We start from the raw sequence: 16,677 nt of genomic DNA on the forward strand, positions 1-16,677 counted from the left end.
TAAAGTTATCTGCTTGGATTTCAAGCTCAGGTAAAGTGTGATAAGTGACGTATTGTCTCGTATTACGTGTCAAAATTCTCTCCTTGTCATAAATGACATAATGTCCCTATTTATAGGGTCCTTTTGAAAAGTGTGCCTTCCTAGGATCTGGTGACCTAGGAATTAGGTCACGCCGTTTTGCGGCGCCTCGGGATTTGGGCCTTAGAAGGCCGCCATCCCAGGGCCAATGCCTGAGTGACACGTGTCACTGTGCCCAAAAGGATTCTGAAGCACTTTTTGAGTGACATGTGTCGCCACTTGAATGGTCCCTGCTGGACCTTTAGTCCACGTAGGACGGAGAAGAGTCCACCCTCCACGTGTCATCATTCCATAGGTCCAAATGGCACCTATACGGAGGACACGTGGCGCTTTCTGATTGGGCCACCTGGCCGGGTATAAAATACCCAAATCATTTGCCCCTCACAGGGGTCACGTGCATTGCACGTGACTCCTGTGACAGGTGTCAGTATCCGAGTGGTCAGATTCAAAAATTACTGGAGGGAAAAAATTAGGGTTTTACCCCCCTATAATTAGTGAGGTTTGACCCCCCTTGGATTCACACCTTGGCGAATCTCTGGAGAATCTTGGACTTTTTGACTTAAAGAATCTCAAAATTCCCTAAGCGTTTTTCAAGCATCCAACACTCGGCCAACAGTCCGACCGTTCTTTAGTCAACCAGGCGTCTTTCTCCCTTCTTCTAGAGGTAACGCCTGTATTTTCTTTTTACTCTTCATTTTTTCTTTGTTTTCGAAAAAATGGCTCCCCAATTGCATGCGGCACGACGTAGGATAGTGATCAGCCGGTCACCGGGGACGGCTGAATCTAGAACTAGCAGTGTCGAATGCTTGGCCAAAGACCCTGCTTTGCGAACTTCTCCGAATCCGAGCGTTTCCGTGTCTGTGCAGGACACTATGGCCAGAATCAAAAGAACAGCAAGGCAGTGTAGCTCCGATGGAGTTTCTACCATTCGGATGGGTCGACTGTTTATTCAGACGGCTCAATAAGAGTGCCTCGAAGTGAGCTGTCGGAACACCCTGACAGCCCTTCCTATCTTCCTCCTACCCCCACCTATTACCATTCGCCCACTTCTAGTGGAACTCCTAGTGATGGAATCCTGGGGGAGGCGGACGAGGAATATCAACCCGGGCCTTCTGGACAGGCGCCGGAAGAGAGTCTAGGGGAGGACCCCGCTGGCACCAGTCGGCGGTCCCCTAGCTCTGATGAGAGCTCTAATGACGAGTCGGCCTCGTCATCTTCTTCAAAGAATGCCTCCATTACTTCAGAGGAGGCTAGATCAAAAATAGATTCTGCCAGAGAGCCCCTGGCAGTGGATAGGGGGGAAAACTGGGCTGAGCCAAGCGCTTCAAAGCGCTTGGAAAGAGCCCCCTACTATCAGCACGTTCCGCCAGGCAAGCGGAGCGCTATGGCATCCGGCCTTGCCAATTTTAGGCGCAAGGTCGTTCTTGGCTATGGCTACACCTTGTCGGTCCCTAACGCGACCGACACCATAACCTGGCCGAGCCTGACCAACTATTAGGACAAAGCATTCGGCTGCTATGAAGCGGCCTTCCAGGCTGGCCTCCGCTTCCCTCTTCATCCGGCCGTGGAGAGGATCTTGGACAGATACCAACTGGGTATCTGGCAACTTGTACCCAACTCCTGGATCAATATTCTAGGGTACGTTGCCGCCTGTGAGATGCTACAGGTGGAGGCGAGCTTTGAAGCGTTCGCCCACATGCACTATCTGAGAAGGGAGCCTGCTAGGGGCGGTGAAGGCTGGTACACCTTGACCACTTGCAAAGGGTACATGATGGCTGTTGGCAAAGAGAACAAGTGGAAAGACTGGAGAACTAAGTTTTACATAGTCAAGTCTGCCGACAGCCGCCTGAACCAAAAGTACAATAGGTGGAATAAGGATACACCTCTCCTAGCAGGCAGGAGCGCACTGCCGCCTATTCCCAGGCGGGAAAAGGAGGAGATCATGGACGCGGGGTTGTTTACCGTGTGCGTGAGGACGAATGATGAGGGGGACAAGGAAGTCATCCCTCAATGCTATCTCCCTTTGTATAAATGGTTTGAAGAAGGGACATTCTTAGACGCTTGTGGGCTAAGTTCTGAAATGCCGAGAGGTAGTCGGTCGTCTGTTTTATTTGCATTTACTTAGCTTTTCAATACTTTTTTAATGGTGGTAAAATTTGTTCATTCTTGCAGATAAAGCAATGGAGAAGCTCTCGGCCACAAGGAAGCCGGCTGTATCTGCTGCTCGATATAGGTCGAATGTCCTGAATAGGGCAGAAGCAACCACCCACCCAAAGGTGGATGAGCAGAAAACTGGCGGCACCTCTAAGGTAGGAAATTGTTATACTTTCATTCTTGGCCAATATTTAACTTGCCCGAATGATTTCTAACTTGCGTTTGTCTTGCATTGATGTAAGGTGCGCCTTCCAAATCTCCTTCAAAACCATCCAACCCTAAAATCCAAAAGACTGGGGCGGGTGATGTGAGCGCATCCGGCAAGGGAGGCCGGAAGCACGTTGCTCATAAGCCCAAGAAGGGCCCATACGCCTCTTCTCTCGAAGCTGAAAAGGAGATCAGCAAACCAGATGCCCAGAGGGCATCGAAGGGTGGCTTCAAGCAACCCACCACTGCTGTCGGCTCAGCAGGAGAGAAGAGGAGCCTGGGGAGAGAGGAGGAACAGAAGGACGACGTTAAAACCCATTCGCCTCTATTGTTCTTCCATTTAGATGTACTTAAGTTATTTTTCTAACTTTCTTTCCTTCTCAGTTCCTGTGCAGAGGCCGACTGTAGTTCAGATGGCCAAGTCCATGCTGAGGGCGGTTGATCCTGACGACAAGGCGTCTGTCAGAGGAGTCGACACCCTTGACTTGGATGGCATCTTGGGGAACCTCTGCGAGGTATGAGTCTTAGCTCAAGCAATTTTTTTTTTCGCCTGGTTTTAACCATTTGGCTCTTTTGCAGGCCATGCTGCGCGTCCAAGGGCTCAAGCAACCCCTCAAGGAGAAATCCAAAGAGGTAACAGTCGCTAAAGCTCGGGTCGAGTCCGCCTTGGATCGAGCTCAATTTGATATTGCTCAGACTGAGTATCTGATGCTTGATATGATGTATTCGCATGCGGAAGCCAATATGCAGGTGAAGAAGGACCTGGACTCGGCCCGCCTGCGCATCACTTCCCTTAAGAAAGAGATTACAACTCTTAAGGAGAAGCTCGAGCCTCTTCAAGATGCCAAAGAAGAGGCCGAGAGAGCCAAGCAGAAGGTGGGCCGCCTAGAGCAGCGCCTCAACAACCAGGAGCATCAGCTGAAGTCCAAGTTTGAGTCCGTGGCTGAACAAGAGAGAGAGGCTCTTGTTAAGCAAATGATGAGCGATTATGAAGCCATCATGCGGGACACTTGGGCGGCTGTACAGCCGGACTCGGACTATCAGATTTGGAAATCCAAATTTGACGAAGCCAACAAAGCATTCGACGCTCGCCTTATTGAAGAGGCTGAGAATGCTGAGGCCGAGGAAAGTTTTGGGTCCGACTCTTCTGGGGAGTCGTCCTCTGGTGGCGAGGAGGAGGATCAGGCGGAGGAGCAAGAGAAAAAGGATGAAGAGCAGCCGAAGGACGACAGGTCGGCTGCCACTGAAGAGGCTCTCCCCTAATCACTTAAGCTTTTATGCTTTTCTGCGGCCGAATGGCCATGTACTTTTCTTTTCCGTCCTGCGTGCCGAGTATTTATATCTTTACCGACCAAGGGGTCGGGTAATTTGACAATCGTTCTGGCTTTGCCAGATAACAATCTTAACCAATCGTCTGGTGACGATTGGTCTTTTTAATTTGAATCATTCGGCCATTTGGCTGAAGTTATCTATATTGTTGTCCTTTGCATTTTGAATTTTTCATTGCATGTTTTTGGCTAAGTATTATAACCTGTATACCATGCGAATGTTCTTGCCCCTGGACGGATGTCGAGTGGTTTCAGTTTATTGGATTGATTGACTTAGAAATTTTTGATACTTAGAAGAGTATGCATGGTTTCTAAGTCAATCAATTACTATGGTGATTGCCCCAAACCACGCGGTAGACGTCCATCCAGAATTGGCAAACATAAGTGCTCATTCGGCCATTGGCTCGAACTAACTCAAATTTCCAACTTAGCTAATTTGCTAAGGGTAAACCTCCGCCTGTTCTGCCCCATAAGCAAAAACAAGCGCCTCCGGCCATAGGCCTCTTTGAGATAAAATGCTAATTTTGTAACTTAACCAATTTTCTTTAAAAATAATTGTCCGCCTGTCTTGCCCCATAGGCAAGGATCAGGCGTCATCCGGCCAATAGCCTCAATAAGTGTTAAGTAGTTAACTTAACTTGTATATTAATCAAATATTCCGCCTGTTTTACCCCTGAGAAATAACAGGCGCATCCGGCTTTATGCCTCGTTTAGCCTCTACTTATGAAACAGTGACCATTTCTGAACTGCGCTAGATAGAAAATTCAGGTCTTTTAGATTTCACTTTCGATTAAAACAAACGACTGCGAATGCTGCCTTAGCATTCGGTAGGGCCGCTTGATATATTCGTAGAGCAATGTGCCACCCAAATGGGAGATGCTTCTCCTCGACGAATTCGCCCGAATGGACGTCGCCGGTTGTCTGACTCATGTTGGAGCAGACGGTCATACTCATGTTGGAGCAGACTGTGACCATTCGGTCTCTTTTTGTTTATTAACATCCGGCCATGGGCCTCATCATGATTTTATCTGGCCTTAGGCCTCTTAAATGATTAAGTAAATATTCATCAAGTGTTGGTGTAAACTTGATGAATTTCGTAGGAACGACTGTTCCAAAACAATCGGCTCCTTCAAAGGGATTGGGGCGTCTGCTGTTGGGACAGACGCTTTCCAAACATATTGGCCGTCTGTATTTGGTACAGGCGACACTTAAAAAACTTAAATAAAAAAATAAGTTGGGAAATGAAGGCATATTCTCATTAACAAAACTTGAGATTACCAAATTGAGGTCTTTACATTTGTACTTAGAAGTAGTACTTTTTCAAGTTGTCTACATTCCAAGTTCTGGGCAGCTGCCTACCGTCTGGTTCTTCCAGGCGGTAGGTGTCGTCTCTTACCTCCTCATAGATTCGGTAAGGGCCTTCCCAATTTGGGGTTAGCTTTCCCTGTTCATTCGCCCTACCGACTGCCTCCATTTTCCGTAGCACAAAGTCCCCCACTTTGAGAGGACGCTTGTGTACTCTTTTGTTGTAAGCCCGAGTCATTCTCAGACGGTATATCTCATGACGCAAGGCAGCATTGCCCCTGCGCTCTGGAAGTGAGTCCAATGCTAGGCGCATGGCCTCCCAATTCGCCTCTTCATCATACAACATGATTCGAAGGGTCGGCTCATAGTGCTCAATGGGAAGAACAGCTTCTGCCCCATACACCATTAGGAATGGGGTTTCTCCCGTTGCCCTTTTAGCAGTCGTTCTGATGGACCAAAGGACGTGTGGTAATTCATCCGCCCAAAGGCCACCAGCCCGCTCAATTTTATTTTTAATCCCGTCTGAGATTAACTTGTTGAAGGCTTCGACCTGGCCATTTGCTTGCGGTCGACCGACTGATGCGAAGAAGATTGAGACCCCCTGGTCTCCCAGCCAAGTCTTGAGTTGAGGCGTCTCAAATTGAGGACCATTGTCAAAAACCATAGACATGGGCACCCCAAAACGAGTGATTAGGTTCCTCCAGATAAAGGAAATGACGCCTTTAGTCTTGATGTTTTTGACTGCCTTAGCCTCTACCCACTTGGTAAAGTAATCCACAGCCACCAATATATAGCGCTTGCCGCCTGGTGCAGTTGTATATGGCCCCAGAATGTCCATGCCCCATTTGGCAAAGGGTATTGGGCTGTGGATGGCCGTCAGGTCTGTAGCCGGACGATGGATGAGCTTGCCAAACTTTTGGCACTTGTTACATTATTTTACCATTTCCATGGCATCGGACTCCAGAGTTGGCCAAAAGTAAAGTCGCCTGGCCTTGGCAGCGAGGGATCTTCCGCCTATATGGGAGGCGCAGAATCCCGAATGCAACTCTTCGAGGACTTCCTTCCCCTTTTCAGTGGTAACACACTTCAACAGGGGTTTCAAAAAGCCAACCCTAAAGAGTTCTCCTTGTCGCAACTCGAAGTTAGCTGCTCGTTTTTTTAGAACAGCCGCCTCCCGTGGTGAGTCAGGGAGCGTGCCGTCTGCAAGATAGGCCCGGATACTGTCCATCCAGGTTGAGCTTCGGTCAAGAATTCCAATGGGGTCTTCCTCAGATATACTTCTTTTTTCCATGACCTCCTAGAAAACTGACTGAGGCATTTCACAGGAGGCGGATGATGCCAACTTGGACAGAGCATCCGCCTGATTGTTTGAAGACCTGGGCACTTGAGTTAGATGAAATTCTTCAAGTGACCCAACTTCACCCTTGACCGCCTGCAAATATTTTATCATGGCCAGATGAGTGGCCTCGTACGTTCCATTAACTTGGAGTACGACCAGTTGAGAATCAGAGCAGGCGGATATCTTCTTCGCCCCTGCCACCTTGCAATACCGGATGCCGGCCAGCAGGGCCTCATACTCGGCCTCATTATTAGAGACCTGAAACTTGAACCGTAGTGTGTATTTGTACTTATCTCCTTTAGGAGATTGACAGATAATCCCCGCACCACAGCCGTTCACAGTGGAGCTCCCATCCACATACACTTTCCAAACCTGATCTGTATTGTCCGGAACTACCGGCCTTGTCATTTCGACAATAAAGTCAGCGAATGCATGTCCCTTTATTGCCTTCCTTGGTTCGTAAGTGATTTCTAATCCTTGCATTTCAATCGCCCATTTGAGCATTCGTCTAGAAGACTCCAAGGTTGCGAGTGGCCGTTTGATCGGTTGGTTAGTATAGAACTCTACCGCATGCGCCAAGAAGTAAGGTTTAAGCTTCTTGATGGCCATGTAAAGGGCAAGGCCGAATTTCTCAACCATGGGGTACCGAAGCTCCGCGTTTCTCAAAACATGGCTTATGAAATACACCGAGAGCTGGATGCCGTCTCTTTTAGCTAAGAGGACGGCACTGAGGGCATGATCAGAGACGGCTAAGTACATGAAGAGCTTCTCTTTAGGAAAAGGGCTGACAAGCCTCGGCAAAGAGTGCAGATGAGTTTTTAGCCTTTAAAAGGTCGCCTCTGCATCATCCCCCCATTCAAAGTTTGTCTTCTTTTTGATTGCCTGGAAAAAGTAGAGACACTTATCGCCTGACCGGCTGAGGAATCTTCCCAGGGCCGCCAAACAACCTGTTAGTTTTTGCACTTCCTTCACAATACGGGGCGACTGCATGTCGATCACCGCCTGTATTTTCTCAGGGTTGGCCTCTATTCCCCTTTGGTCAATCAAAAATCCGAGAAACTTCCCAGACTCAACACCAAAGACACACTTTTTTGGGTTAAGCATGACCTTGTGCCGCCTGAGTGTGGCGAATGTTTCTCGGAGATCAGCAAGGTGATCCGCCTGCTGTTTGGATTTGACTATCATATCATCAATGTACGCCTCTACATTCCTTCCGATTTGATTAATGAAGACCGTATTAATCATTCGTTGGAAGGTAGCAGGCGCATTCTTCAAACCAAACGGCATCACCGTATAACATAACAACCCCTGATCAGTGACGAATGCCGTCTTTTCTTGATCTTTTTTCCACAGGGGGATCTGATGGAAACCTGAATAGGCGTCCATGAAACTCATCAGGGCATGCCCGGCTGTTGAGTCGACCAGACTGTCGATCTTAGGCAGTGGATAGCTATCCTTTGGACATGCCTTGTTGAGGTCTGTGTAATCAACACACATCCGCCAAGTTCCATTCGGCTTTTTTACTAACACAACGTTAGCTACCCACTCAGGGAAGTTGCACGGCCGAATGAACTTGGCATCTAACAACTTTTTTACTTCGGCAGCTGCCGCCTGACTTCTTTCTTCGCCGTGGTTTTCTTTTCTTTTGCCGGATGGGCTTCTTTTTAGGATCCACGGCGAGTTTGTGGACAGCGAGATCCGGGTTGATGCCTGGCATCTCCTCCACTTCAAAGGCAAAGATGTCTTTGAATTCCTTGAGCAGCTGGTGAAGGTTTTCACCCAACTTTGCAAAGGCAATCGTCCCCACCTTAACAGTCCGCTCTGGACGGCTGTCATCCAGAGGGATATCAATGTGTTCACCAGCAGGCTGGGGACGAAGATCATCCGACCGTTCCCCGGTCAGTGATTGCTATTGCTTTTCTTTTTTGACCACCACAAGCTGATCAGTCTTTCTTTTCTTTCCGGCTGGTGGGGCCGACTGTTCTTCCTCGACATCGTCGAGGTCAATCATTTTCTTGCCCCGACCGGATGCTGCAGCCGCAGGCTTGACGTCCGAGAGATAACACTCTCGAGCCGTCTTTTGGTCCCCATTAAGGGAACCAACTGTTCCATCATCCTTCTCATACTTGAGTAGCATGAGAGCAGGGATGATGACGGCCTTACACTCATTAAGAGTGGGTCGGCCAAAGATGAGGTTGTAAGCCGTGAGCTCTTCAACCACTAGGAAACGGATGGTCATGTGCCGACCGTCTCCCCTTCTTCCCAGACGGACAGGTAGGTCAATTCGTCCGACTAGGTGCACAAGTCCTCCCCCAAACCCAACTAAGGTGTGGGTGACCTCCATCATGCTATCCGGTTTGTACTTGAGATTGGATAAGCATTTGAGGCTGATGAGGTCAGAGGAACTTCATGTGTCAATCAGAATTCGGCCAACCAGCTGGTTGGCGACTTTGCACTCAATGACAACAGGGTCATCATGCGGCCGAAGGACTTTGCCTCTGTCCTGTTCGGTGATGACAACTTTAGGGAAGGTGGATGTGCTAGCTGCATCCCCCTCCTTAACAAAATTGACCATCTTTCTTAGATGGTCCTTGGTACCCCGAATGGTCGGGCCACTACCGGCAAATCCGCCTGCTATGGTGTACACCGGTTCTTAATCAGTTTCGGCACTCACAGCAGGCTGGGGAGTCTTTTTCTTGGACCGCCCCGGATTTGCTTTTGAAGTCACTTTGGACTTCACATAGCACTTTAGCTGTCCTTTGTCGGCCAGACGGTCGAGCTCCCGCTTGAGACTAAAGCAATTGTTCGTGTCATGGACAACATCCTCATGGAAATGGCAATGCTTGTTCTTGTTCCGATTTTCAGCGGAACCTTTCATAGGAGTCGGCTTCTCAAGAGTCAGCCGATCCTTGATTTCCAACAGGATAGAGAAGCAGTCCTTGTGGAATTCGTACCTTGGGACGTACGGTTTCCACTCTTTTTTCTTCTTCTAGGCCGGTTGATTAGAGTTATCAATGGCCCAGACTTGCTTTTTCTTTTTGCTCTCTTCTGGCTTAGGAGCCGGCTGAGCAGGCCGACTCTCTTTCTGCCGGTCGGACTTCTTATGGTCCGACTGCTTATTGGAGGAGCAGAGTTCGGTCGCCTGTATGTAGGCTTTCGCCTCTCGCAAGGCTCCTTGTAGGGTAAAGATTTGTTTGCGGACGAGTTCGTACTTAAAAGTAGACCCGTCCTTGAGACCTTAAAGAATTCTGTGAAGGCGACCTCATCAGACAGCCCATGAATCTAGATTCGGACCAGATTAAACCGCCTGACGTAGGATCGCAAACCTTCTCTATCTCCCTGCTGTACATTGCCCAAGTCAAGACTTGTCTTTTTGGCAGGGATGTTCATAGAGAAGTTTGATGCAAACAAGAACGCAAGCGTCTTGAAGCTATTTATGCAGCCAGCCGGCAGGTTGCCAAACCACTGCTGGGCTATGCCCTTCAGGGTGGCTGGAAAGAAACTACACCATGCGGCATCATCCAACCCCTGTAAATACATAAGGTGGGTGTATGCCAACAGGCGGTCCTCTGGGTTGGAGGTCCCGTCATAGGCTCCAACCAGAACGTTTTTAACTTTAGCCGGCTGCACGGCTTCTGTTATTTCTCTGGAGAAAGCAGAGGGTTGGTCTCCAAGGTGCTGCAGCCTAAGCTTCCAGTCCATCGGCTAATAGCCGTATGCCGCCTGTCCCCCGTAGAGGGTAGGCTGCATGTAAGGTAATACTGGCGCCTGGTATAGTGGCGGTGCCATGTACTAGGCGGATTAAATCACATGAGGCCCAGACTGAACCCTTTGGCTGCTTTCTGGGGTCTCATGTACAGACTGGGAACACCTTACAGAGGTATTCCGAAAGCTATCATGATAAGTCGACGTTGAAGCCGACTCTGATAGCTGAGTTCTCCCTTCCTCAATGTATTGTCGAGCGTCAGATAACGTTTTCTTGCTACCATCCAGCTGTACTTGCCGGATGGGCTTTCTTTTGCTCGTTTCTGGGAAACGGAGCCGAGTGAGATCAAATTGGGGTCGGGCCTTCTCCTTAGGGGCAGGATGAGGAGTTGGTTGACGGTCCCTGGTCGACTTCTGTTTTCCAGCTTGGGCTGGCTTCTTGGCCGATTGCTCCTTTGTTGGGGCAGGCGACTTCTTAGAGGCGAGTTGTTTAATTTCTCCCCTGAGACTGTTCAGGAGAGTCATTAGTTCATCCCGAGTGACGGGAGCTGATCCTGCCGCCTGGAAAGGATCAACCGGCCGCCCCGAGGGCTTCTTTGGCTGACCAGCAGTTTTGCTTGGTCCTGCCTGAACATGGGGACGCTCCCGCCGTTCCTTACTGTGGATGCGTTTAGAGATGAGGGATCCATTTGGATCCACATAGGTTTCGACATCAGCGTCGTCACCTGAGTCATGGTCCATTTGGACCAGTACATCATTTGGAGGTCGAATGGCCTCCGGATTTGGTAGAGGTTCTTGTGAAGCTATTTCAGAGGTACTCTCCCCACAGACGGCGCCAAATGTAGGGATGTCAGTGGGGCGGGTCTAGTAGGAGACCCGCCCCATCCCCGCCCCGACGGGGCGGGGATGGGTCTAGCTTTGGCGGGTCGCGGGGCGGGGATGGATCTAAACTCCATACCCGCCATGGGTGATGGGGCGGGGGTGGATTTTAGGCAATACCCGCCCCATCCCCGCCCTGCCCCGCCTGACCCGCCCTGCCCCGCCTGACCCGCCCCAGCCCCGCCTGACCCACCCCATACCCGCATTATACTCGACCCACCCATATGTACATATATATCATTAATTTATTTATTATGTATACAGCAAAAAAAAATTAATGAAGTTTCTGGAAAAAAGCCACACATTCTCAATTTCTCATTCTCAAACTTTCAACCCTAGCCATCACATACTCAGGCAGTCAGGCTCACTTTCTCCTCCGTTTCCCACTTTCTCCTCTCAGGCTGTCACGTTACTTCCACCTCTGAGGCTGTGAATCTCGTCGCCGGTCAACGAAAAATCCGACCAGAAACTCGACCAGGTAATCTCTCTAACTCTCTCTCTCTTTTTTTCCCCCAATTATTTTTTCCCTTACCATTTTATCTTATGAAAAATAAATGAACTAATTAACTAAGAAATTAAGAAGCCATTTAAGATTTTGGATGCTTAAAACTACAAGTTTGAATGTTTGATTATGTATGAGTTAATTTAATTGATTTGCGTCTGTGAGTATGTCCTAGGTAACAAAACCATTTATTTATTTTTTGATGAAAAATAATTTGATTAATTACTTGAATAATTTGCTATTATGTTTGATTACTTGTTTTTTGAGTTGCATGATATTGATATAATTGATCTGTCTATTTGCATTTTATTTTGTATTTGTATGACGATAATGGGGGGTTCAAGGGTATTTGTATAATTTGTATTTGATCTGTCTAGTTGCATGATATAGAATAATTTGTACTTGTATGTTCAATTCTGTCTACTGTTAACCATAGATGTTTGATAATTTCAAAGTATATGTTGATAATTTGTATTTGTATGGGAAATTGGGAGGTTCAAGGGTCAGATACTTGTAGGATATCTTTTTTTAAGTACACTAAAGGATTATGTGTTGACTTGTTGAAAGTAGTAGTTTAATTTGTTCATGAATTGACCATTAAATTACTGCAATTTGTTTTAGAGGAGAACCGGAGAATGACATCAAAAAATGACAATAATGCTAGTGTTCCCACTTCCGCTAGTAATACTCCAATTACATTGGATGACGATGAAAGTCCCGTGGAGACTAATTCCGATCCTTCTGTCCTACCAATAACTAGTAGGCATACTTCAGCAGTGTGGTCTGATTTTAAGAGAAAGAGGGTTGGTGATGCAGTAAAAGCTGAGTGCAACCATTGATCTAAGCTACTTGCCGGTGGGTCGAAAGCAGGGACTACTCATTTGAAAGATCATTTAAAAATATGTCCAAAGAGAGTATGTCAAGATATTCGACAATCAAGATTGTTTGGTACACAAAAAAACTTGAATGATAAGAATGAAACGATGACATTGGCCCCTTATGAATTCCACCAAGAAGATGGAAGAAGAGACTTGGCGGAGATGATTATTTTGCATGAGTATCCAATTAGCATGGTTGAACATATGGGTTTTAGAAAGTATAGCAAGACACTCCAACCTGGATTTAAAGTGCCATCTCGCAACACAACAAGAAAAGATATTATGAAAAATATGAGCTTGAGAAGGAGAATGTTGCAACCTTGTTGAGGAAAGCAAAGGGCAAGATTGCCTTAACTACTGACATGTGGACTTCTGACAACCAGAGAAAAGGTTATATGGCGGTCACCTCACATTTCATTGATAATACATGGAAGTTGCAAAGTCGGATCTTAAGGTATTGTTTTCTAGTTACTTATAACTTGTTTATTTTTTTGGTTGCCTTTGTATTGTTATAGTTTTTTGTATGAGATTTAAAATGAAAACATACCTTTATATTGATGTTCCCTGGAAAATATCATAGTAATTATAAGTGATGATGATAGGTTTTTATATGTCAATTTCAATGGTTTTGATAGGTTTTTATATGTCCCTGCCCCTCATACTGCCGAGGTCCTTGCTGATGCATTTAAAGAAAGTATTCAATCATGGAATCTTGATCTTAGGTTGTCTTCTATAACTGTGGATAATTGTTTGACTAATGATGCAATGATGGAAATTTTGAAAGGAGTGTTTCCATATAGCTCACTTTTATTGCGAGGTGATTTTTTTCATATGCGTTGTTGTGCTCACATTTTAAATTTGATTGTTCAAGATGGTTTAAGTGTTCTGGTATCAAATGGTGTTCAAAGGATTAGGGATAGTGTTGTGTTTTGGACTGCTTCTGATAAGAGAGTACAAAGGTTTGAACAAGTTGCTAAGCAAATAGCTCCTGAGTGTACTAGAAAGTTAGCACTTGATTGCAAAACTCGGTGGAATTCTACTTATGAAATGCTTTCTATTGCTATTTGTTATAGAGAAGTGTTTGTTGTTTTAAGTGCTCGAAATAATTTATATAAGAATCCACCGACACCTGAAGATTGGGAAAAAGTTATGAAAATATGTGAACATTTAGAAGTGTTTAGTAAAACTACCCTTAACTTTTCAGGATCAAATTATCCTACTGCCAATCTTTATTTTCCTAAAATTTGTGCTTTGAGAATTGCTATTTATGGTTGGCTTTTATCTCCTCATGATTATGTAAGGAAAATGGCCGACATTATGTTGCTGAAATATAACAAATATTGGGCTAATGTGAATGGTTTAATGGGAGTGGCAACAATACTAGATCCTAGATACAAAATGGCTCTTATTCGGTTTTATTTTGCAAAATTTTTTGATGAGCATGACTTTGAAATTGAGGTTGGTAGAATTAGTGATCTTCTACGAAGATTGGTTGAAGAATATGGCTCTAAGATCGGTAAAACTCAAGGTAGTAGTAGCCAACAACCTTTTGATTTGGGTAGTAGTAGCAAAGCCAATGAAGAGGCCTTTATGCAAGAATTTGCAGAATTTTTGCAACAAGATAAGGATCCAAGTCATGAAATTTCTGAATTGGATAAGTATTTAGATGCTGCTAATGTGCCTCTAGTCCAAGATTTTGATATTCTTAATTGGTGGAAGACAAATGGAGGCACATATCTCATTCTTCAGCAAATAGCCCGAGATATATTGAGCATTCCTGTTTCTACTGTTGCATCGGAGTCCGCATTTAGCACAAGTGGTCGGGTTCTTAATCCTTATCGTAGTCGGCTTTTACCGGAAGCAGTCGAAGCTTTGATGTGTACTCAAAATTGGATATGGGCAACTCTTAAAGGTAGATAGCTAAAATAACATTTTATTTAATTACTATTATTATTATTTTTTTTAATTAAGTCACATTGTTGTATTTGCAGATTGTGGAAAATTCAAGAATGATGAGTATGCTAAATTAGAGGGTGAATTAGAGGAAGAATTTGAAACATGGGATATCGATTCCGGAACAAGTGGAGTTTGCACCGAATAATTCAAGGCCTAATGGATTTCTTATTATGTATTTTAATATTTGTAAACTTGTAGTATTTTTAATTTTGGACTTTGGACAATTTGAGTTACTGTTTTTTTTTTCAATATGTGAAGTATGTACTGGCGTACTGCTTTCTTTGTATTTGAGTTGTAGGCTTAACTGCTGTAGTATAGATTTTTTTATTTATTTATTTTTTTTGGAAAAGATTTAAATATATTATTTGTTGTGGAGTTCAGGTGGGGATTTGGTGGGTACGGGGCGGGGATTTGGTGGGTATGGGGCGGGGATTATTTGGGGCTAAAACGGGGATGGATATCCACATGGGGATGGGGCGGGGGTGGTTTTGAAGTTAGACCCGCCGGGGCGAGGATGGGAAAAATTTCCAGACCCGCCGTGGGGATGGAGGTGGGGATGGGGATGAAAATGGGAGGCGGGGATGGGGATGGAAATGCCAAAACCCGCCCCGCCCCGCCCCGTTGACATCCATAGCCAAATGTTTCGGGGGTTTTTGTCCCTCGGGAGAGTTACGACACTGAAACTAGATTCAACTGAGGACGCCTGTACCTGCAAAGCAAACGGACCTCCGGATGGTTGGGGGTCCGCCTCCGAAGATTAAGTCAACAAACGTTCGGAAATAAAACGTGCGGAAGTAAAGTTATCTGCTTGGATTTCAAGCTCAGGTAAAGTGTGATAAGTGACGTATTGTCTCGTATTGCGTGTCAAAATTATCTCCATGTCATAAATGACATAATGTCCCTATTTATAGGGTCCTTTTGAAAAGTGTGCCTTCCTAGGATCTGGTGACCTAGGAATTAGGTCACGTCGTTTTGCGGCGCCTCGGGATTTTGGCCTTAGAAGGCCGCCATCCCAGGGCCAATGCCTGAGTGACACGTGTCACTGTGCCCAAAAGGATTCTGAAGCACTTTTTGAGTGACACGTGTCGCCACCTGAATGGTCCCTGCTGGACCTTTAGTCCACGTAGGACGGAGAAGAGTCCACCCTCCACGTGTCATCATTCCATAGGTCCAAATGGCACCTATACGGAGGACACGTGGCGCTTTCTGATTGGGCCACCTGGCCGGGCATAAAATACCCAAATCAAAAATTTTAATCAATAATTTTTCTTTCAAAAAAAATGTAAATGTTGAGTTTTGGAACAACCCACATGTGAGCATTCTCTTGTCCCACACTAAAACACTAAAGGGGGAGTGTAGTGGTAATGGAATCCCACATTGAAAGAATTTAAGAGTTACCACCACAATATAAGGCTAAGGGGCCACTCCCCTCATTTCCATATGTAGAGCTATCAAAAGTTGACCAGACCCGAAATACCGACTCAAACCCAATTATTAACCGACCCATATGAACCCGAAAAAATGGTGACCAAAACCCGACCTGAACATGGAGTGACTTGGAGATGACCCGACCCAAATGTAACCCGTAAATTATTGACCTGAATCGAGCCCGACTTGAACCGAAATTGACCCAAACCCGTTTTAACCCGTCAAAACCCAAATTAAACGCGACTTGTTACTAACCTGACCCGAATTCAACTAGACTCGTTTCTAACCCGACCCGAATTTAACCAAACCAGTTACAAACCCGACCCGAAATCAACCCGACTTGTTATTGACCTGTCTCAAATTCAACCCGACTTGTTATTGACTTGACCCGAATTTTACCAGACCTATTACTAACCCGACCCAAAAATTCAACCTGATTTGTTAATAACCCGACTCAAAATCAACACGACTTGTTATTGACCCGACCTAAATTCAACCCAAATTGTTCCTAACCCGATTTCAAATCACCTTAAATGCAATTTAGACCACCTTATTATTGTTGATCAAAACATTTTGTCTAGGGAGACCAAGTCGGTCCAGGCCAGCAAGAGAAAGGAGCATCATCCTCAAATTTAAGAGTTAAATATAGTATATATTTGTTGTATGGTTAAAGGAGATAATTATCTTCCTAAATTATAGACTATAGTTCCCTAGTATATTGCCATATATATATAGTCAAAGAAAATAATTAGCTTGATAAAAATGATACTATCTATTTATAGTTAGTTGAACCCGAATATGACCTGAATTGGAAATGACCCATCCTGATTGTAACCGGAAAATTATTGACTTGAACAATAACCCGACTTGAATCCGAGAATGACCCCACTTGGAAATGACCCAACTTGATTATAACCC

Source organism: Chenopodium quinoa, unplaced genomic scaffold, assembly GCF_001683475.1.
Source record: "Chenopodium quinoa cultivar QQ74 unplaced genomic scaffold, ASM168347v1, whole genome shotgun sequence".
Classification (NCBI taxonomy): domain Eukaryota; kingdom Viridiplantae; phylum Streptophyta; class Magnoliopsida; order Caryophyllales; family Amaranthaceae; genus Chenopodium; species Chenopodium quinoa.